A 24447-nucleotide genomic window follows, 5' to 3' on the forward strand; every position below is an offset into this window, starting at 1 on the left:
CCTTGCTCAGCCTTAATACAAGGGGAGGTGCTTAGTCTTAACCACAGCTTGATATGCGGTGCTTTGTGGATACCCAGGTTAGGCCCGCCTTCTTTTGAACAGAAACAGAGAAGGAGTGGATTACTGGGTGGGGGTGAGGTTAGGGAGGAGAGGAGGGAGGGGAAACTGTGGTGGGTATACTGGCTGGTTTTGTGTGTCAACTTGACACAAGCTAGAGTCATCAGAGAGGAAGGATCCTCAGTTGAAGAAATGCTTCCATGAGATCCAGCTATAAGGCATTTTCTCATTTAGTGAGCAATGAGGGTGGTGCCATGCCTGGGCTGTTGTTGAAGATGGGCTGAACAAGCCATGGGAAACTAGTCAGTGAGCAGCAGCCCTCCATGGCCTCTGCATCAGCTCCTGCCTCTGGGATCCTGCCCTGTTTGAGTTCCTGTCCTGACTTCTTTCAGTGATGAACAGCAATGCTGAAGTGTAAGCCAAATAAACCCTTTCCTCTCCAACTTGCTTTCTGGACATGGTATTTTGTCACAGCAATATAAACCCTAACTAAGACAGTCAATACAAAACAAACAAACAAATAAATGATAAGTAAATTCCAGCACGGGGAAGGAAAGCGACTTTTCTTTAGGGGTGTGGCCACTAGTAGGTTCTTCCCACTGGATGACTCTTTAGGGGTGTGGCCACTGGTAGGTTCTTCCCACTGGATGACTCTTTAGGGGTGTGGCCACTAGTAGGTTCTTCCCACTGGATGACTCTTTAGGGGTGTGGCCACTGGTAGGTTCTTCCCACTGGATGACTCTTTAGGGGTGTGGCCACTGGTAGGTTCCTCCCATTATATGACCCTGCCCATAGAGCTAGCACTCATTAGAGCCAGTGGATTAAAAAAATAAATAAATTGTAAAAGGAGGACATGAAGCAGGGAGGAAATTGTGTTGGGAGTCCTAGTGAGAATTGAAGGGGAAAGTGAGGAGTTGCTATGATTAAGCTATCCTTTATGGATGTGTGAAAATTTCAAAGACTAACAATATTTTTTAAATGAATAAACCTGTGGAATTTTTTTTATACAATTTGTTGTGTGGGCATCTGCTCCCATTTTTCTTGGGTAACTCACATAGAAATGCAATTACAGGGTAAATGTTTTTGTTTAAAATTTCTCTTATGTGTTTGCTTTGTTTATTTTGTTTATTCTGAGTTCAATTAATTATCCTCTTATTTGTAATAGCACCATTTGATTAAAGTTTTTCTGTAGAAAAGAGCCATGGTCTAATTTTCTCTTTATCTTAGTTGGTGTTTAACTTGCTAGACTCTGGCAATAGTCCAGAACTATTGCAGTTGCTTTTACAGTATTGTCTATATTTCTGGGCCTGGGAACTTGTCCTAGTTTGTCTGAGGTGGAAGGAAATTATTGTCTGTTCAGAAGCAGGAAACTAGAAACTGAGTGACAAGATCCTCAGTCTATGAGTTGGGCAGAGAACAAGGTTAGCTAGCATAAGGAGATAGACACAGAGGAGATGAAAATCTTTGGAGTAATTGCCGAAGTGTGACTGTTGAGGATGGAACTGACTTCAAAGTTATCACGGGCTTTGCATGTTCTGGACTACAGATATGTTCTGTTATTGTGGTCTCTTTAGAAATCCTAATGGATAAGATCTCTAGGGATTCCAGTATTTCTCATGAGAAGAAAACAGACATAAGATTTTTCTTTTTTGTTTCCAGTAGCATTTTATGCTTGGGTGTTATGTTAGAGTTCTTCCAGGTCAAGATGGCCAGAAATGGTTCCTTCTTCTGAAACCAATCACTCAGCCAACCAACCAACCAACCAGCCAGCCAGCCAGCCAGCTAGCCAAACAACCAACCAGCCACCCAACCAACCATCTATATTGCTTGCTTTCCTAAGTTTTTGTGCAAAGTAGTTGATGTACTTCATCTTGAAAGCATCCTTTATATTTTAATTAGGATTCCTTTGTTTAAAAGCAACAGAATTTCAAATTGATTCAAGTAAAAAGAGGTACATAGAGAAGATAAAAGGCCATGTTATTAAGTTGGGAAAATTCAGTTCATGGGGAAGTGAGTTAAGCAATGGAAAGCCCCTAGGGCAGTGGTTCTCAAACTTCCTAATGCTTCAACCCCTTAATACAGTTCCTCATATTGCGGCGACCTTAAAGCATACAATTATTTTCACTGCTACTTCATAACTGTAATTTTTCTATTGTTATGAATTGTAATGTAAATATCTGATATGAAGATGGTCTTTTGTGACCCCTGTGACAGGGATGTTTGACCCTCAAAGGGGTTGTGACCCATAGGTTGAGAACCACTGCCCTGGGGTCTCAGACCTCTCTTACTCTGATTTTCTCTGTGGGCTTTTCTGTCTCACTATCTTTAATTCCCCCTTACTTTGTCTCTATTGTCCAGTACAGTATTTTCTTTCAACCCTGCCATTCTCCTAGTATCCTTCACTGTCCTCTCAAGAGGCTTGACCTGTTGATCTGTAGATTGTCTTGACACTAGAGGTGGTCTCAGTTCTACATGGCCTTTTAGCTTTCACTGACACCATCTATGCATGTAAAAGTTCTAGTTTTCAAGAAAGAGAAAATCGACTTAATAATAGATCATTGGATTAAAGGGCCCAGGGAAAGCTGTCTATTTTTCCTCCAATACTGTGGCCTGGATGGGAAGGGTCATATAGTTTTAATGTGGTCACCCTCAACCTTCTCTTTCAAGTAGGGACTATATGGGCAGCTTAAAGACAATCTGGGCAGGGGAGGCAATTGAGTGACAGACCACTATAAATGGACTTCTGCTTACTAGATCAGGCAGATAGACCAGTGCTAGCAAAGTAAGTAGCTGAACTTCAGTCATTTTGAAAAGATACCTTTCCTTCAAGTCTAATGAAAATTGTCTAGACTGCAAAGGCCTGCTAGCTTATTTGATTTAAAATGACTACGTTTAATAATTTTGGGATTAGATGTAAGAGTCAACTATCATTTTAAAGGATAGTGAGTCAAAAGCTGTTGCAACATTTAAAAATGTGTCTGAATTTGGTTATCTGAAAAGCCACCACCATCATTCAGCCCAGCATTGTAAAACTTAAGCCATGGACTTAAAGCCTGCATTTTGACTGGTTTAATATGTCATAATATCCGGATTTAATGAAAATCAGCGAACAACTCTGACTTACTTTGTCTTTAACTCATCAGGGTATAAATGGGCTTCTAGGTAATTTTTAATCTATATGTAAATTAGCTGTGTCTATAACAGCTGTAGTATGAATTTGAGGATGTGCAAAAAGGAAAGATTGGATGCAAGCAATATTTGAAAATCATGTCAAGAAGAAAGAGGCTGTACAAGTGATACATGACTTTCAATGAATTTGAATATAGTTTATATTAAGATACCTTTGATGAAATTATTGTCATTGAAAATTGTCTGGAACCAGTAATTCATGAAGAAAAATGTAGAACAGAGAATGAAAAATAGGATTTTTATTGCAGATTGTTAAACTGTGTTAAAGGTCACACAATTTTCCACTGGAGAGCTTCCATTTGGCATGTTTTATGTCAAAGTTGATCATATCTTTACTGAATTCATTTTCTACCCAGGTAGTAAAGTAATTTTAAGTGTTTAAAACTCTTGTTTGTTACACAAAAAATGATCTGCTTTATGTATTATTTAAACCCAACTTTATAAGTAAATATGCTGTGTTGTATTTTATTTATGGCTATAGCTCAGGCACTAAAGCATCAAGAAAATCTTACTTTAACGTTTTTAATTAGAAAGACAGTCATGTGGTGTGTGTGTGTGTGTGTGTGTGTGTGTGTGTGTGTGTGTGTGTGTGTGTGTGGTGTGCGTGTGTGCTTTTAACTCTTCCAGTCACTTGTAGCAGGAGGAAATGTTCTGGAGGATAGTAATAGAAATCACAGGCTTCAGATTTCATTATAAAGTTCTGTGTTAGTCTTCCATTGTAGTTTTGTCCTTTGGAACAAGAGGGAAAGCATGGAAAGGTGGAGTGTGAGTTAAATTTGTATTTTCCTTTACCTGGTAGTCTAATCAAAAGAAAAGTGGAAAGTTACCTTGTAGGGAATGGCTGCTCAGAACTGAAGTAGATTCTAAATAAAGCCCAGGACACACCACCTGAGCCCTTATAATTACAAATTGATTTAACACAGTATCTTGTGAATTTATTTCCAGAGGGAACTCAGTCCATTTGTTAATGTTTTGGATTATTACTGTTAGAACTGATCTAAAACATAAGTCGCCATTCTTCAGATCAGTTTTAGGGAACAATAAGAATAAAGAAATTCTATACTTACCACATTACCACTTTGACTGTCTAGAGAAATACCTAAACAGAAATATTTGGCAACCTTTAAATATCAACTCAAAAAATTAAAATATTTTGACTGTATTTCTGCTTATATGCTCCCCATGGAATTTAACTACAGAGTTGGATGGTTCTCACTATGAAGCAACTCTCATGCAATTGCATTCATGCTGGGGAATGATTTTATTGCATAAAAAAATGAATGTGCCAGAACCAGTGAGCTGTGTCTGTACAAAGGTTATAACTTGCAGACACTGATGTCAAAGCAGGATTGAGCTCTGTGACAACAGTTGGCAATTGCTCTGTTGGACAAGTCTGTGACAGCAGGTCATCATGTTACATATATTCTTCCATTGCATTATACATGTGTAAATTCAATGTACATATACACATACACAGACAATATTAGTCATGTTAAACACTATATAGTACCTGCCATGACAAAATAAGAAAAAATAGTTATTTTTAGTAGTGAATCTACCTCCATTGTTTTCTGATAGTTTCTTAACAATAAGACACATACATTTTCTGTTAATTTGTGCATTACTTTAAAGTACTCAGTCTTTCAGAGTTAGAACATTGTGTGTGTGTGTGTGTGTGTGTGTGTGTGTGTGTGTGTGTGTGTGTGTGTGAACTGAGCTGATTTGGTTACTGTCTGAACAGACAGGCTCTTTTGCAGTTTTTTTTTTTTTTCACACTAGTAACTCTTTGGATGTTTTGGGCAGCCATGTTCTTTTACAGATTATCTGTGCACCGGGTCTCTCAAGAAACTGTGGTGCTGGTGCTGTGAAGGACTTGGCCCTCATGAGCTTTGTCCATGGTGGTATGTTGCTGTAATATTTGATTTGGCCAAGGAGGCTTTGCAGATGTAGTCAAGGAAAGGGCCTTAGGATAGGAGAATGCCCTGGATTATCTGTGTGGGTAGAGTCCAATTGCAAGAGCACTGAGAAGCACAGGCATTTCTGAGGAACTTGGAAGAGGCAGAAATGAGAAAGTCAGATGAACATCTATTGTGAAAGGGGCTCCTTGGTTGCTAGAGAGGACTACAGGGAAAGCAGGGGGAAAGAATGCATGCAGCTGGGAGCAAACACCATTTCCAAGTTTATAGGAGCAAAGGATCAGGGATCTCAGTTCTATAATTCCATGAAACTGAATTTCCCCAACAACCCAGATGAACCCAGCCTTTCTTAAGACCTTTACACCTGCTCAGAATTTGATCTGACGTGGGAGACCCTAAGTGGAGTTTCTCTTGCAGCACATGGGCTGGAGACACTAGGAACTGTGGGGGATATATTTGAGTGGTGTTAAGGCACTAAATTTGTTAAAGCAGTGATAGGAAACTAATGCAGCATCCACCTCTGAGAGGTCCCTTCATGTAGGTCTGGAATCGCCACTGGTCAGATTGTTTGCCTCCCTGAGCTTATATCTCACTTTTAAATCCTCCTGACTCTTAGCCTATCCTATGGCATTCTATCCCACCATCTAACTCATAATTATTCCCATTAATATATAAGTTCTACAATACCTACATAATTTCGATTGCATTTTATAGCTCTTTCTTTCCCTTCCTTCCTTCCTTCCTTCCTTCCTTCCTTCCTTCCTTCCTTCCTTCCTTCCTTCCTTCCTTCCTCTCCCTTTCTTTCCTTCTTCCTTCCTTCCTTCTTTCCTTCCTTCCCTCCCCCCTCCCTCCTCCTCCTCCTCCTCCTCCTCCTCCTCCTCCTCCTCCTCCTTCTTCTTCTTCTTCTTCTCTCTCTCTCTCTCTCTCTCTCTCTCTCTCTCTCTCTCTCTCTCTCTCTCTCTGATATGCCCCACATAAATCTAGAAAGACTGGAAGGATGATTGGGGAAAACATTTATCTGACCCAAGTATCATATCTTTGGAAAATCTATTTAAAAATATGCTAACCATCTCCTTTCCACTCTCATACTTTCTGCTGACAGTTTCTTTCCCTTAAAGCAATCGATTTTTCTGGGAGTCTGAAATTTAGATTTGGAGAACCTGAATTTGTCATAAGAAACCATAAATGTTGAGCTACTTCAAGGCTGTCATTAGCAAACTCTAGCACTACTTATTCAGTAGAGAATCACCTATCCTTGGTCCACTTTAGCTCAGAGAGCAAATTGACTCATTTGTTTACTCAGAAATTTGCTTGTGATGTTAGATAGGGAGAATATGAATTTATGGCACAGTTAACTGTGGCGATGCAAGCCCTTTGCATTAATTGCAAGTTATTTTAAGAACTGTGCTGTGTCCATTATTTCTGTCTTGTTGGCAATTTGTAAAAATACCCAGAGGTTTAATATTGTGCCTTTGCATTCAGAAATAAGCAAGCAGGACAGCCAATTAAGGTTACATGCATATAAATCAAAATTATTTTCCACATTTGTGCTTGTGAAAAGGAGAAAAATGATCCAGACAATATTTGTGAAAGTTTCCCCACATTGTTAGTGTTGGGAAGTTCTCTGGTGTTAGGAATTGCTACACATATCCCATCTGCTTTGGAGTCACAGAGCTAGGCTTGAACTTCAAATTCATCTCTAAACGGCTGTGTTGTTATTTAGCTTAGTATGTATCTGTGAAATACCATGTGTAGGTAACTCAAATGACCATCAAAAGGATGTTCTTATCAAGGTGATTTAGATGCTTAACTTTTTTTTTTCTTTCGACAGGATCTCCCTATGTAGTCCTAGCTGGCCTGGAGCACTCAATGTAGACTCAAACTCACAGAGATACACCTGTCTCTGCCTCCTGAGTGCTGGGATTAAAGGCCTGTGACACCACTCAAGGCTGATTATGCATTCTAAACTTATGACAGACCCTAATTCCTATAAACACATATGAACATTATTTTTACTCAGTTCCAACAGTTCCAAGGGGGAAATGAGTATAAAGATAAAATGAAGAAAAAAAAAAAACAAAAACAAAAACAAAAGAGCATGTTGACTGGTAGCATAAGGAGTAATCCAGTTTCAGAAATGTTGAGGGAGGGGTGTGTGTGTGTGTGTGTGTGTGTGTGTGTGTGTGTGTGTCTGTCTGTCTGTCTGTCTGTCTGTGTTGAAACTCAAGAGTCACAGTACTGCCATTTGCTGATAACACCAGCAGACAATATTAGCCAAACATGCTCAGGCTGGCTTTTATTTTACTTCTTTTAATTGAGAGCAAGATCTCATGTAGTCTAGGTTAGCCATGTACTTGCTCTGTAGCCAAGGATGACCTTGCATTCTGAATCTTCCTGTGTCCACCTTCCAAGTACTGGAGACGTGTGTCTCTACTCCCAGTTTATTCAGTACAGTAAGGATGAAAGTCAGGTATTTGTGCATGCTAGGGAGGCACTCTACTGACTGAGCAGTAACCCCACCCTTTAACTCCTTTAGGAGTAGTTTGGTGTGACTGGAGGGAAAGCTCAGTGGTTAAGTGTAGTGGATAGCCATCCCAGCATTGGCCTGGAAGTTCCAACCCCCATTGAGGCTTCGGTAATGGTCACGCCCACAAGGCAGGGCAGAGGAGGAAGCGGAAGACCAAGGATTGGGAAGAGGTCACTCTCTTGGTTCCCGGACTCTGGATGCTGGAGGTAGACCGAGCAGAGTTCTCCAGAGAACACGGCCGGACTGCACTATACTCTTGCCAGACCCTGTAACCTACCCCCTCATTTGTAAGTACTCCACAAAATAAACCTCCCTTTTAACTACGTGGAGCGGCCTTAATAATTTCACCAATAGTTAAGAGTGCTCATTGCTCTTGCAGAAGATTTGGCTTCTGATTCTAGCACTTACGTGGTAGCTCATAACCATCTGTCACTCCATTCTCAGGGCTTTCAGTGCCTTCTTCTGGCCTCCAAAGACACAAGGCACACACAATGTGCACAGTCATTCAGGAAGATGCTCATACACACAAATAATTTTTTGAAAAAAAAAAACAAAACCAGTTCTCTCTCTCTCTCTCTCTCTCTCTCTCTCTCTCTCTCTCTCTCTCTCTATATATATATATATATATATATATACACACATAAATGTTTATATATATAAACATTCTATGTAAAAGACTAAACTATCCAAAGCCTCAGACTATTTCTTGCACTAGCTTGGTTAAGGGTTTTTTTTTTTTTTTTTCCTTTCAAAAGCATAAGACAACAAAATGAATTAGGTAAGAGAAGGGATGCATGGGAAGAGACACTGAAGCAGAAGTAGAATCCACAGGGAGCTTTCCAATTTGTACCCTCAGAATAATTAGTGGATAAATGTCACACATATTTGCCCCCAGAACCACATTATTTTGAAAGATGTTTACATGCGATTTAAAACTGTTTTGATTCTAAGGCACTACAATGTGTATTTAGCCAATCTCTCAAACCCATTGTCAGGCTTGACTCTGAACTTACTTCCTGGCATCTGAGACTAGACATGGAAGTTGCATGTGCTGTGTTTGTGATGGTGGTGGGCACAGCAGGACAGGTCTGGACAGAAAAAGAATGATTATTTCACAGTTTTGGAGGATCCCTGAGAGGGAACTGTCTTCCTGAGTAGAGTACTAATACTTTTTCCTTTGATGGAAACTTAATTATAGGAAAATTCAGTTTGCAACAACTTACCTTATCTGTTTTCTGCTTATACCAGTCCCACCAGAAGCAATGTGGAAATATGCTCTTCATCTCAGTGGAGGACATCATGCTGATAATTTACTTTTTTTTTTCTTAAACATTTCATTGTTTCCTAAATAGTAGTTTGTCAGAAAAAAAAGCATATTATAGTCTCCTTAAAAATAATTTAAAATAGGAATCATCTCAAGTGAATGTGTCTGAGCTCACAGGGGAGGCATGTTAAATAGTCTGCAACAAATAAATAGCAGGAGATTTCCGATAAGTTGCGACAAGTTTTGACTAGAAATGTTAAACCGTGAGTCAGTCAAAATCATAAAACTCAGAATTTTTCCCCAATCCTCAAAATCACCTGAGAGTTCTGAGTTCTCTACCTTCTTAAAATAGAACAAAACAAAACAACAAATGAATAGATTGAAGCTAAACCAACCAGCCAGCCAAGGAACCAACCAACGAACCAACCAACGAACAAACCAACCAACCAAGCCAAACTTTAAACCAAAATCAAACAAACAAACAAAATACATTAAAAAAATTCCTTCTGTTCTTACCAGCTGCACAGTCCTTTCCCACCTCTCCAGCCCCTGCCCAGCCTGCTACCTCAGGCCCCTCTTTCCTCTGGATGAGACCTCACTGCTGTCCCCCCACCTGCCCCCGCCCCCCCCACCCCACTGGCTTCCCTGTTTTTATCATTGTCTCTTTTAACATCACCACTTGTTTCTACAATTCTGTCAGAACGATGGGTCTGAAATAGATCTAACCATGTTGTTGCCCTGCTTAAAAGCTGTGCTGGCTTCCATGGTTTAGAATGAAGTTCAAGTTTAATTTTACATACCAGGGCTCATAGTTTGGTCTTTAACCATTTCTATTTTATCATAGCTTATCCTCATGATCCCCAACCCCACAGCCTTCACAATCTACCAGAAACATCCTGCTTAACCAGGGTTCACCAGGCTGTTTTATTGTCCCTTTGCCTAGTCTGCTTAGACTATCCCTTAAAGCCTCATTGTGCTGGTTAGTTATTTTCAACCTGACACAAGCTAGAGCCATCTAGGAAGAAGAACCTCAACTGAGGACACGCCTCCATCAGTCAGATTGGCTTGTAGCTAAGTCTATCGGGACATTTTCTTGATTAATGATTGATTGGGGCGGGGGTGCAGCCCATGTTGGTTGGCACTACTCCTGGGCAAGTGGCGCTGGCATAAATAAGAAAGGTAGTCAGGTAATGGCAGCACATACCTTTAATCCCACCACTCAGGAGGCAAGCCAATAAGCAGTGTTCCTCCAGTTCCTTCATGGGTTCTGCTTCAATTCCTGCCTCCAGGTCCCTACATTGAGTTCCTACACTGATTTCCCTTCATGATGGACTTTAAGCTTAAAGATGAAACAAACCATTTCCTCCCTAGTTGCTTTTCATATGGTGTTTAAACAGCAATAGAAAGAAAGCCAGGACACCCGTTTTCCTTCTAGACTACCCAAGGCAAAACATATCCCTCAGAACTGGCTGCCCAATGCGGGGTCTTCCTCATATTCTGTAGAGATTTTGGCAGTGTTTGTCATATTTTATTGTATTTATTCATATGACCAATTTTCAACAAAAGACAGAATCTGAGATTAAGACTGTGTTTTGTCTTGCAAGTAGCAATGTGCCTGGCATATACCGTGCAGCTTAGACCTAACTGGGAAGGAGGAGAGGATGGAAAGTTTGGCAGCTGGCAGAATGTTGGCAAACTACCTGACCTCTTAGAGTTAAGCTTACTCAGCTGTAAAATGGTAGTGTTATTTGTAATTCTTCCCACCGCAGAGAACAAAGCCCAGTATATAAAACCATTAGTGGCAGTACCTTTCTTCTGTGGCTCTTTCTCATGTTTCCATTCCTCACCGTCTCAGCTCTCCACAGGTCCTCTCCTTCTGAGAGGTTCCAAAATGTGCCTGGCTGCTTCCCATCCCCACACCCCTCTCCACACCAGCACATGCCACCTTTGCATTTGCTGATTCCTCTGAGGGAGGTGAGTCCTGGACTGTGAATGGTGGCCTGCTTCTTATCCAAGGCCATGTCCTCAGAGGCCCAGGCTGACTCCTGCAGGGCTACTCCTGTTGCACCTGCTTTCAGTTCATATTTGTACTTACGTTAGAAGCATACACACACACACACACACACACACACACACACACACACACACACACGTGTATATGTTCCCTATGCATTCCAGGCTTGCCTCCAGCTAAGGAGGTCATTGAGCTTCCAATTCTCATCTCTCAAGAGTGCAGGTGTGTGCCGCTGTGCTCAGCTTATGTGAGGCTGGGGAGTGAACCCAGGGCCTCCTTGCATGCTGGGCAAGCACTCTCCCAATATCCCTAGGCCCCAATCGCCTTTTGATTTGGAAGCATCCTTGGCATTTTTTGTTCTGTGACTTCAGATTTTATATATTTATTCTTGGTGTAGTTGTCCCGTCCCTTACTGGTAGATTTGCTTTCTACAGTTTCAGATCCCTTCGGCTGAATGTGATCAACATGAAAAAGAAATTTTAAGAAATTCCTATTATAGTCTATTGTTATAACTGTCCCATTTTACTGTTAGTTCTTGTTAAATTCTTTTTAAAAAAGATTTGTTATTTTTATTTTTTGTGTGTGTTTGCCTGCTAATATATCTGTGCACCATGTGCATGCAGCGCCTGTGGAGGCCAAAAGAGGGCACAGTCCCCTGGAACTGGAGTTAGAAACAGTTGAAAGCCTCCATGTGGATGCTGGGAATAAATCCAGATCCTCTGCAAGAACAGCAGGTGCTTTAAACCGAAGTGCCATTTCTTCAGCCTCAGTTCTTATTAATTTCTTACTGTACTTAGTTATTAAATTTTATCGTAGGTATATGTATTTGGGAAACATATAGCACTCACAGGCATTATCCTGTCCCCAATTTGAAGTACACACTAGAAGTGCTTGAATTTTTCTCTGTGGAAAAGAATAAACTACAAACTATCTTTGCTTATCTGAATGTTTATTTTGGTTTTATTTCTCACTGATGTCAACTCTAGAGGCTTAAGATCACATTGGTCAGACATATTACTTATTCCTAGAGCCGAACACATTCAAATATGGTATATAAATATTTGTGTGTAGTTCTAATTAAAAGAAAAGTTGGGTCACATCTATTTTTTTCCAAGACAAGAAAATATCTTCACAAAGTGCAGAAATATCTATCTGCTCTGGCGAGGCCTAAAGGACATGCACAAGGCTCAGGTATGGATAACAAAGCAGAGAAGAGAAGAGGTGCTAACACAGAATGATGCATGAATCAAAGCAGATCCCATCTGTGAGTGACATACACACACACACACACACACACACACACACACACACACACACGGCCCAGTCCAGTGCCTCAATTTTCTGATGCACTTTCTTATCTACTTAATGGAAGAAGTGTGTTCTTGAAATGTCTTATTTGTTTAAGATAATTTGAGAAGGGAAATTTTTAATTAAGCGTGTATGCTATTCTGGAATCTATTTAACAACTAACTGTTTTCAAAGTGTATTAATAGGTTTGGTGAGATAGTTCAGTCAGTAAAGTGCCTTCTATGCAAGCATGAGGACCTGAACTTAGGTTCTCATGAAAGCCAGGCATGGCAATGGTGCACATCTGTAATCTCAGTGCTAGAGGTTGGGGCAGCAGAGACAGATGGGTACTTGGATCTTTTCCAGCCAGCTGAGACTGATGGATGAGTTCCATGCTTAGTGAGAGACCCTATCTCAGTAAAGAAGATGGAGAGTGATCGAGGGAGATCCTCTGGCCTTCACACATGCATGCATGCCTAGTGGCTGGGGTCTGTACTGGGCATTTCCAGGCTCCTGGAGTCTTATTCAAGTATGAAATAATGGATCACACAGGTTGCAAGATAGCTTTATTCACAACGAAGTGATAGAATAAATGAAAAAAGAATACACTGTCAAGATTGACAGTAGACCACATGAGTAAAGGTATTTAAGGGCCCTAGATTATTATTAAAGCTTCTTTCTATGGCACCTAAAGGAAGGAAGGGCTGATTAATAAGGTGTATCTATTGAGCAATCATTTATTTTGATTAATAGATTAATTTATGCAATAATTTCTTTACAGTGAACGTCTCTTCTCATAATGCACCTAATTCTAATCATATGCGTGACCAATTATATATATGACAACAAATGGAAAATTGTCTCTAAAAATTCTCTTTGAGTATATAACTTTATTGTATGTGTACCCATAACTATTCAGGATGGATCAGTTTTCTTATGCTCATACCCATAAAAATGACTAAATATAATCTGTCTAGATTTGATGGTTGTTAAAGGGAGAAGAAACTTGTTACATTATTCAGCACGGAATGTGCATGCATCTTGATGCAGGGAGTTCCTAGGTTGCTAACAGTCTGCTAAATGTGTTGTTCAGAGAGAGGTATGTGTGCATAGTGTGTTCAGGTAAGGGCCCTAGGCTGCTGAGTCCACTGTATGCCTAGCCCAAATCAAGTGGAGTCAGCCTCATGCCTCTAAAGTATTCACTAGGTTTGCCTATCTTATACCTGTACACCTAAGTGCACACAGTCAAATGAACACATATATCAAACATGAACACATCCCTCCACCACACACACACACACACACACACACACACACACACACACACACACACACACAAACACCAAGCTTAAGTATTCTTTAAGATCTAAGTTAACTTTACAGCCACATCTTACAAGTTGCTAAAAAATGATACTCAGTCTGATCTCTCACAGTTGACGCTGAATAGCTTTTGGTGATTTCAAGTAAAAAAAGTTTCCTTCCCCTAAAAGATGCAAATTTGAGGATTTTGAGGAAATGGCCTAGGAATGGTAACAGTCCTATGGATGCCTCCTCTTCCCAACACAAAATTTTGAGCAATTGAAACACGGCTGAAAATATCTAATCTTTTGCTCAGGGACATACCTTGATGCTTAGGTTAAGGACTGTGTATACTTGCGTCATTTTCACTTTTAGAGGCATTGAGGTCCCTAAAAAATAACCAGTTGTGCCTGCAATAGCAAGCCAGCCTGCCTCAGCATGAGACTGCTTTGCCTATGCCCTCATCCATGCATCATCTCACCCAGTAAGTGAGACTGCCTCTGTACCTCATCCTACTCTGTTACAATCTTCCAAGGCTTCATGACAGCGAAGGGTGTGCTGTGGAGAGATTCACACTGTATTGGAATCAGGAGACTTGGTTAGGAATCTGGGGATTGTCCAAGGGAGGCAGTGCTTTTGAAAGCATGTGCCAGGGTCTGGCTCCCTCCGCCCCTCAAATGCTGACTTTGAAGCTTCAATGTTCAAGGTACAGCTGTGAAATCAAGATGGACTGAATTTTATATAGAGAGTGTAATAATGAAAACAACATCCTTGCTGGAAGAAGTCAGTCTCTAAATCATCCTAAACAGCAAATCCCATAATTCTTAATAAAACAGTATAAAAAGGACTCAAGCATCTAGCCTTTAATTGCTCTGTCAGGTCATGAGATAAAGGCAGGTAATTTTAGAATGTTCAACAACTACAGACTTTAAGCCAAAGATTGCCTTTAATCAGTGTAGTTATTGTTTTAGGTTTTCTATGGCGGTGTTTATTTTTCTCCATATAGAAATGTTTAATTCATCACATTTTTTAGATATATTAGTCATTTTCCCTAGCCCAGTTTTATTTTTTTCATTTCTCAATAATCACCTGCAGCATAATACAATGTACACACTTGCATGTATGTATTTGAGCATGCACATACTCTCTTACCCCCAGCACATACAAATTAAGTCAAGCAGGCATACTGAGTCACTTCTTACCTTTTAGTTTAGGTTTTAGGGAAACCACCTCTGTCCTATTTTTCTCATTGGAGAAGACTATGGAGGAACACGTTAGCATTCTCAAATGCACTGGCCTCATGCATCCCCTTTCTTGCACATGTGCTTGTCACCTTGCCAAGGTTTTCTAACATCTGCATGTCAAACTCAGATTACAAGGCCCCTGGACTGGACTCACACTGGCCTCTGGGCTTTTTACAGACCCTTACACAGCCTTGTCACTAGCATGATGTTAAAGCAAATAATGTCAGGCCTGTGCACCGAAGACCGAGAAAGTGGCACCACGATAAACACGCTGAGACTAAAATCAGGCACTGTTGTAATTATCAGGTCAGAGGCAGGTAAGTGCAATTATTTCGTTACTGAACAAAGACAGATGGAGAGTGGCTGGCTCTGTAATAGGGGGAAAGGTTCGCAAAGGCTGGATGTTCAACCTGCAAGCTTACATGCATTCAACACCCACACATTACCTCTTACGTATTTTTTCTTCTATGCCATTCTTTTCCTTTGTTTTTAAAAAGCAGTATTAAATTGGTTACAGTTTTCCCCCCTTCACTTACTTCTTTCTTTGCTTGCAGGCAAGGACAGAAAATTAAGCATAGCTAAGGATTTAATGTTCAAAATCACCTTGCATAATTGGCTTAAAGGGGTGAGGCGTGCTTTCCCCATCTCTTAGTCTTAATGCTATTTCTCCTCAGAGGGTATGTCTGTCAATAATTGATGATGCTTTTTTGGGCAAATGAGCTGTTTCTTGGGATGCTATAAATAATATTTGGAATCAGGTTTATTTTCAGGCTGCTTTTGAAGTCCTGATGCTGTGCTAACTGAATAGAAAATGCTAAATGTTTGAGGGAGACATGCAAGCTCACAAGTGCTAATGGCATGAGCTGGACTTAAGAAGACAAATGGAGTTTATACCCTCTGAGGAAATGGGAACTCGTTTGGTTTCTCACAGAAGCATGTAGACTTGGGATGGATATTTCTAGAAGGAAAGTATCGTGTTTCTGCTATATGCTGGGAGCCATGGTCCATGGCTCTCATGGGACATCTGGATCCTGATAGACTCATTTGGCAGACATTACTGACATTCAGCCATAGATAAGGACACTGAGGCTCAGAAATTTGGTTACTTCTTCAATGCATGAAGTGGACAATTTACAGGCATGAAACTGGTATGAGTTGGATTATGAAATGTGGGCGTTCCACGCTACCTAAATTCAGATGTCTCTATGACCTGGCTTCATTCTGAGTTTGGTGGTACTCCGCCAGTGGTGTCCGATCACTGAACCACTCCTAGGTTTCTCTTCTGTGTTCCAACCAGCATGGCTCTCCTTTTGTCTGTTTTGTAGAGAGGGCTTTAAGTATGGGGTTTTAATAGACAGTTCTGTTGCTAAGAGAAATCTGAAAACCGCATCTGGGTGAGAATAAAGATCTATCTTATAAATTATGGGTGTTAGCACATGCAAGGACACAGCTGATATGTAAAAAAGGAGAGTAGGCTGAGGGATACTTTTCTCCTTTCTATGCTCTCAAAGATACAGTCAAAGAGAATTCTAGAATGATTCCCTTGAACTGAGATTCGCTGTCTTAAGTTTTCATTTTGCTCAGTCATTAGCCCATACTATGTTATTACTCCCTTTCACTCAATTTCTACATCTGTGGGCTGGTCACTTTCTTCCACCAGACACTTGCTGTGATGATCCAAAGACAAGTTAGTCTGAAAAGCAAAACATTGCTAAATTATGAAGTATTGCCATTATTGCATTTTCTAGGTTTTAGGAAGTTGGAAGATCACCAGTAATTGATCTGAACACTGCAGTTATGACTTCAAAGGCAAAGCAATAAGAATTTAGGCTGTTTTAACATGGGGCAGATGGGAATGTAAAATGCATAAAACCCTTTCAAGAGGCTCATTCAGAACAATTACTTTAGAGATAATGGTTTATTAGGTTCATAATATCTGCCCTTGAGTTTTAATTCTGCTGCTCATTTTTAAACTTCCAAGTGAAAGATATAATATAAATCACTTTGCCTACCCCCTCTTTAATTGTAAGGGCAAATATATGCTGAGTTTAAAAGGATGAAATAGCTGACATGAGACTGGATTATTACTCTTCTCACACAGTGAGATGGGTCCTGAAGGTCTGCCTACCATGCTTCTGTCCTCTTCCTTATGCTTAGTTTCCTCTTTTCCTTCTAAACATTTGATTGTGCGTACATATGAAGCAAGTATACTACCAGCTCCAGTGATTCTCAGTTTAGCATCCAAATTGGCTTACACTTGAGTGTGCAGAAGGTCAAACATCTCCTTACTGATAGCACTGTGAACACTGTGGACCCTAATGGACGGACAGCCATCATTCCCAGGAAGCCTGGAGAGCATTCTTGATGAATATTGAGTTGTCTCTAGCTTGGGTGAGTTCAGCTCTGCATGCCACTCATTTCTAAGCAGTTCCATTTCAACCCACTTATAGCTTGCTAAGTTTCTCAGACCCTGTTGGAGGAAAGATCTCCCTCTGATGAAATCTTTCTTTATTAACCTCACATAGGCTTAAATCTTCAGATGCTCTCCTCCTGATTCCCCTCCCTCTCTTTTTATCATTTCTGAATTTCCCCACTCTTCCCCTACTTTTATTCCATTTCACTCATCTCCTCTTGTTCCTGTCCCTTTAAGAAACCCAGGAACTGTGGACAAAAGACCTAAATTAATTTGAGGAGATTTGGGAAAATGTAAGGGGAAGGTTGAGAAGACAAATTGAGAACCAATAGTGCAATATATGAATCCTCCCTCAATTTTCATAGAATCCTCTTCGGATTTTCCATGATACTTTCAAATTTGATTTTCAATTATTTCTGGCCTAAGATAAGAGAAGCAAATGGTTTCTAAGTAGTGCCGTCTGGGGCAAGCTCTTCTCTCAGACAAGATTGGAATGGATAGTGCTTGTCTGGACTGTGCAATTAATGCCACTTGGCACAACAATATCTATTTCTTAAAAATTCTGTTTTTTGGAGGCATTCTCTCTCTGTGTCTTTACAGGACAACAATTCCCCCCACCCCCTGCTCTGCAGCAGAGGCCAGATCTACAGAACATGTAAGTAAGTGTTAAAGGTTTGTTTACCCAGAATTAAAATGAGGATTAAATTACAGAGAAAGACTGAAATGAAAATTGCAGGTGGTGATTTTGTCAGCCTACTCTTTTTCCAGCCAGCTACCTAATCACATCTACTTTTCCCTGTTGGGCTGTTTTCCCTTCTTGAATCCAGGTAGTGGTCCCACACCATCATGGCAGGTCCTGATCAGCAGGAATGCATCAAAGGGAGTTACCTGCTGACAGTCAACAGAGGTAAACAAAGCCCACAATCTCTGGAGCCAGACTCTGCTGGTTAAAATTCACATTCTATGCTTAATTATTTTTATTAAATTAAAAAAATTATTTTATATACCAACCACAGTTTCCCCTTCCTTCATTGCTCCATCTCCCTCCCTCCACCTCCCTTTTACCCTCCTCCCCAACCACTCCTCCTCCACCTCCATTCAGAAAGGGGCAGGCCTCCCTTGGGGGTCAAGAAAACATGGCATATCAAGTTAAGGCAGGACTAAGCTCCTCTCCACTGCATCAAGGCTGAGCAAGGTGTCCCACCACAGGGAACAGGTTCCAAAAAGCCAGCTCATGCACCAGAGACAGGTTCTGGCCCCACTGCTAGGGGCCCCATAAAGAGACCAAGCTACAGGATTGTCATCCACATGCAGAGGGGCTAGGTCAGTCCCATACAAGCTCCCTAGCTGTCTGTTGGTCTAGAGTCTGTGAGCTCCCACAACCTTGGGTCAGCTGTGGATTTCCCCATCATGATCTTGACCCCTCTTGCTCATATGATCCCTCCTCCCTCTCGTCAACTGGACTCCAGGAGCTTGGCCCAGAGCTTGGCTGTGGATCTCTGCATCTGCTTCCATCAGTTACTGGATGAAGGTTCTATGATGACAATTAGGGTAATTACCAATCTGATTGCAGGAGAAGACCAGTTCAGGCAGCCTCTCCACTATTGCTAGTAGTCTTAGTCATCCTTGTGAACTCCTGGGAGTTACCCTAGCACCAGGTTTCTCCCTAACCCCATAATGGTCCCCTCTATCAAGGTATCTCTTTCATTGCTCTCCCCTCTCCCTCTCGGTCCTTCCCCCAACTGGATCATTCAGATCCCTCATGTTCCCACCCCCTATCCTCTCCCCTCTTCCTCCCCCCAAGTTTACCCAGGAGATCTCATCTATTTCTCCTTTTCAGGAAAGGGTACTCCTTGTTACCTAGCCTCTCTGGAGTTGTGGATCGTAGCCTGGCTATCCTTTGCTTTACATGTACTATCCACTTATGAGTGAATACATACCTTGTTTGTCTTTTTGGGTCTGGGTTACCTCACTCAGGATGATTTTTTCCCCCTAGTTCCATCCATTTGCCTGCTAATTTCATGATGCCATTTATTTATTTATTTATTTTTACCACTGAGTAATACTCCACTGTGTAAATATATCATATTTTCTTTATCCATTCTTCAGTTGAGGGACATCTATATTGTTTTCAGGTTCTGGCTATTACAAATAATGCTATGAACATAGTTGAGAAACTGTCCTTGTGGTGTGATTGAGCATCCTTTGTATATATTCCCAAGAGTGGAATTGCTAGGTCTTGAGGTGGATTCCCGATTTTCTGAGGAACCGCCATACTGATTTCCAAAGTGGCTGTACAAGTTTGCACTCCCACCAGCAGTGGAGGAGTGTTCCCCTTACTATACATTCTTTCCAACATAAGCTGTCTCCTGTGTTTTTGATCTTAGCTATTATGACAGGTGTAAGATGGTACCTCAGAGTCAATTTAATTTGCATTTTCCTGATAGATAAGAATGTTGAACAATTCTTTAAGTGTATCTCAGCCATTTGAGAGTTTGCTGAGAATCCTCAGTTTAAATCTGTACTTTTAAAAATTGGATTATTTCGTATTTTGATATCTAGCTTCCTGAGTTCTTTATATATTTTAGAGATCAGCCCTCTGTCAGACATATGGTTGGTGAAGATCTTTTCCCATTCTGTATGCTGCCGGTTTGTCATATTTACTGTGTTCTTTGCCTTACAGAAGCTTTTCAGTTTCAGGAGGTCCCATTTATCAATTGTCAATCTCAGTGTCTGTGCTACTGGTGTTTATATTCAGGAAGTTGTCTCCTGTGCCAATGCATGCAAGGCTATGCCCCACTTTCTCTTCTATGAGGTTCAGTGTAACTGGATTTATGATGAGGTCTTTGATCCACTTGGACTTGAGTTTTGTCTGCACTTAATTTTTATGTGAGCTTGGGCAAGTGATTCATTCTGACTCTCTTTATTAAATGTAAAACAGGAAAATACCCAAGTGATTCATTCTAACTCTCTTTATTAAATATGAAACAGGACAAATACAGTTATCTTCGTTCGAGGGTTTTGTGAGCATTCAAAGAGGTGACAGTTAGCTCTGTCTTCTTGCTCATGAGATCACTTTGAAAGGGTGAAATAGCTATAAGAAGATCAGAATTACTATCTTACTCCTCCGGCTGAATCTGTAAGATTCAGTGTCCTGAAGCCAATCAGGGGATTTGAACACTGAACAATGACACTGTTTTTCTTAGCTCATCTGCATTTAAAGATTCCTGCGTTGGTGATGGTCTTACCTTCCATCTCTGGGGGGTAACTAGGGCAACAGCAGTAGGCTGTATGTTTTGGGGGTCTCTTAAATAGCCCTAGCCAACAACTCAAAAGAAGGATTCTCATATCTGGTATGAGGTTATTATTTGGTGGTCCTTGGCTCTTGGAGGGAATGCCATCACTCAAGAAGAGAGAAGAAGTTCATTATATATATTCATTGTATATGTATATTCATTATATATAGTGTGTATTATACTTTTTAACATAATTTTGTAATGGCTCTGGGAATTTCACATCACAAAACCCACTCCCACTCATCTCCCAGGCACTCCATATCTGCCCCTCACCCTGTAGTGTCCCCCTGAAGGTAAACTAAAAAAGAAATAATAAAAGTTAAAAATGAAACACAACAAAACCAACCAAATAAACAAAAAAGCAAGCAAAGAAACAAAAAGACCCTCTTTGTTCCTCCAACTTTTCCACTTTTACATTACCTCCTCATTCATCTTAGTGGCATTGGGTGCTGCTGTGTTTCATGCAGTATGCTCTTTTGTCCAAACATCTGTACTTGCAAATGTTCATTATATAATATGTTGTTGGTCAGGTTCAAGCCCTATGGCTTCTGGTACACCTTCAATACTGGATCCTCACTGAAACTCCTCTTGGATATTTTGCTTTTGCCCTGAATCATGGAGATCCTGTGGAACTAGTCCCTTCACGAACTCCAGTAGGTCATAGATAGGGTAGATATTTGGGAGTATAAACCCAAAGCCCTGGATGTGTGCCTGGGTGGCAGCTGAGTTGGTCATTCTTCAAGTGAGGGGTGGAGCCAGCTCTCCCATGCTTGTGGTTAGGAGAGAAGACTCATGTTCTAAATCACAGAACTATCCATAAAGCTTCTCAGGATCACCAGGAACTTCCTGAAATCAAATGCAAAGAATGTAGATATATGTGTTTCTAAGGTACTTAATTTTTACCATAACTCAAAGATATCCTTGATCTCAAAGAGGTTTAAAATCATGTTGGCTCATGTCTTTAATATAGGAGTTGGGCTCTCCCTCCCTCCCTCCCTCTCTCCCTCCCTCCCTCCCTCCCTTTTTCTCTCTTTAGTTTTTTTAGATGGACCTCTGTGAGTCTGCAGCCAGCCTGGTCTGCATAAAGAGACTGTGTTTCAAATAAATCAATACATTCCCTGCAAAGACAAAAATCCAACAACAAAAATAAAGTATATGGACACTGAACTTAGAGTCAATCACAGGGAGAGTTCATATTCCCATACAAGTGCTCTTAAACTTCAGGAGAGATTAAACATGCTTACCTTATCTATTTATAGATCAGAGAACTGGCATGGGAAATATGTACCTGCTAAGGAGATTGTACAAAAGCTGGAAGTTACACAATCATTTTGCTGATGCTGCTGAAAATCAAGGAGGGAAATAAAGCATTCCAGCCAGGTGTGATGGCTCATTTAATTTCTGCACTTAGGAGGCAGAGATGGGCAGATGTCTGTGAATTCAAGGCTATCCTGGTCTACAAAAATGAGCTCCAGGACAACCAGGACTGTACAATGAGACCTTGTTTCAACCCTCCCCCAACAACAACAACAACAAAAAAAAAAAAAAAAAAGGCATTCCAGGTTAGACTAAGAAAAAATTTAAGTGCTGCCTTCTACCCAGCAAACCACAGCGCCTCAGTAATTTTCTTTACCCATTGATGTGGTGTGAGAGGTAAGTACTATACTGGTTTGAAGGTGAACATCACCCACTGACTCAGATCCTTAAACACTTTGGTTCCCAGCTGGTAGTGCTGATTGGGGTGGTTTGGAAGACATGACAGGCTGGAAACAGTTTATCACTGGGGAAGGGCTTTGAGAATAAAGACCTGAAGCCACCTCCAGTTGACTGTGTCTGCTTTGTGCTCTCAGCATTCTGCTCCAGCCACCGTGTCTGGGGCTTGCTGCCATGCTTCCCCACTGTCTTAGGGCTTCTATTGCTGTGAAGAAACACCATGGCTCTCTTATATAAGCAACTCATAAAGGAAAACATTTAACTGAGGTGGCAACTTATAGTTTCAGAGGTTTAGTCCATTATTATCAAGGTAGGGAGCATGGCAGTGTGCAGGCAGAGGTGGTGCTGGAGGAGTAGCTGAGAGCCCTACATCTTGCAGGCAGCAGGAGGTCTACTGAGACACTGGGTATCCTGAGGATAAGAAATCAAAGCCCACTCCCACAGTGACACACTTCCTCCAACAAAGCCATACCCATTCCAACAAAGCCACCCCTCCTAACAGTGCCACTCCCTATGAAATTATGGGGGCCAATTACATTCAAACTACCACACCCACCATGAAGGACTCTTATCCCTCTGGAACTGTAAGCCCAAATAAACTCTTTAAGTTGTCTTGGTCTTGGTGCTTTAACACAGCAACAGAAATACAACTCCACAACTCTCTCTGTCTCTCTATCTCTCTGTCTCTCTCTGTCTCTCTGTCTCTCTCTCTGTCTCTCTCTCTCTCTCTCTCTCTCTCTCTCTCTCTCTCACACACACACACACACACACACACACACAAGGCTTTTCATGCTGAAGAATCTGTATTTCAAAATATACTTAATAGCATTTTAGTTATCCTTTCCTACCCACTGTTAAATATGAACCTTCAGTTTCTCCTACAGTGGTGCTTTCCAGGCTCACTGTCTCTGAGGCTACTGTTCATAAAGCCGAGAGCTCAGTAGTAATGGTATCTAGTAGTCCTATTTTTGTTGCTACAATTTCAATGAGTAACAAAACTTAAGAGGCAGCCCATATGTGTGTATAATGACTTGTTTGTGGTCAACTGGGTGTCAACAGATTTTTGCAGGGACTCTTTTCATAACTGGGGTCACCTCACTGCTGGGTGATTTAGGTTGGCTTCAAGTAGTGTGACATTCTTATACAGGTGCCTGTTTTTCCTCCTCGTGGGAGCAGTGTCTCCATTGTACTAACAAAGGCACGAGAGTAAGAGAGCCAGCTCAGCCACATACACAGTTTCCAAGGTTCTGCTTCTATCACATCTGTTTATAACTCTTGGACCAAACTCAGAATCAAAGCAAAGAGTAGACATATACAAGGAGAATTGGAGACCTGAAATCAGCCATCCTGTTTATCACACCTAGGATGTCTATTCATAAGAAAATCCAAGGCATGCCAAGAGCACTAACTCCAGGAATGAGACTGGCAAAGGGCATGGGACACTTCTTTGAGACCAGGGAGAAGTAAAAAAGCCTCTGGTTGTAGAAATTCAAAGGAATGATAGGAATGATTGAGAATGATCAAAGTTCACTACTCTTGTCTTCATGTCCCCAAGGGAAAGCACCCTGTGAATTCTTCATATTTCATGAAGTTCATCTCCAGCATCACAGCTGAGCAGTTCTAATAGGCATGGTCACCAAATGCGGGGCTATTGAGGATGGCAGAAGTAAACTGAGAGAACTAGTGTCAACTGAAACTCAACCCCAGCCTCTTTCTTCTATCTCACTCTGTAATGAAAACTTTAAAAAAATAGACATAGAAAACAGTAGCATTTAAAACACCTTCCCTATAATCCCCTAGCATAAAGGCCAAGATGCCAAGTGTCATCCAACACAGAAAGGGATAAGCAAATTGGCGGTTGCTATGGAGCCACTTGAGCATTCCTTGGCTTGTGAAGTAGGGTTGACACTGACAGCTATTAAAAGCTAGAGGGAAACATAAGCCAAGTTCACATATTTTCAATATAATGACAAAAACATGATTCTTATGGAACTGGAAAAAATGGCTCAAAATGTTGTTTAAAATAAGCAGAGGAGTAGGTTTTGGTAGAAAGAACCAAGCAGCTGTCAGTAAATGGAGCTTTTAATGAGGAAAAAATGAATTTAAAACAAAAGCTATACATTATGAAGATACAATAAAAATTCAGAGATGACAAAAATATTAGTAGGAAAAATGAAATATTAAAAATAATACAAACATACAAATCACTACCACAGAGGAAGAAATAA

The sequence above is a fragment of the Onychomys torridus genome, chromosome 2 (assembly GCF_903995425.1).
Source record: "Onychomys torridus chromosome 2, mOncTor1.1, whole genome shotgun sequence".
NCBI lineage: Eukaryota > Metazoa > Chordata > Mammalia > Rodentia > Cricetidae > Onychomys > Onychomys torridus.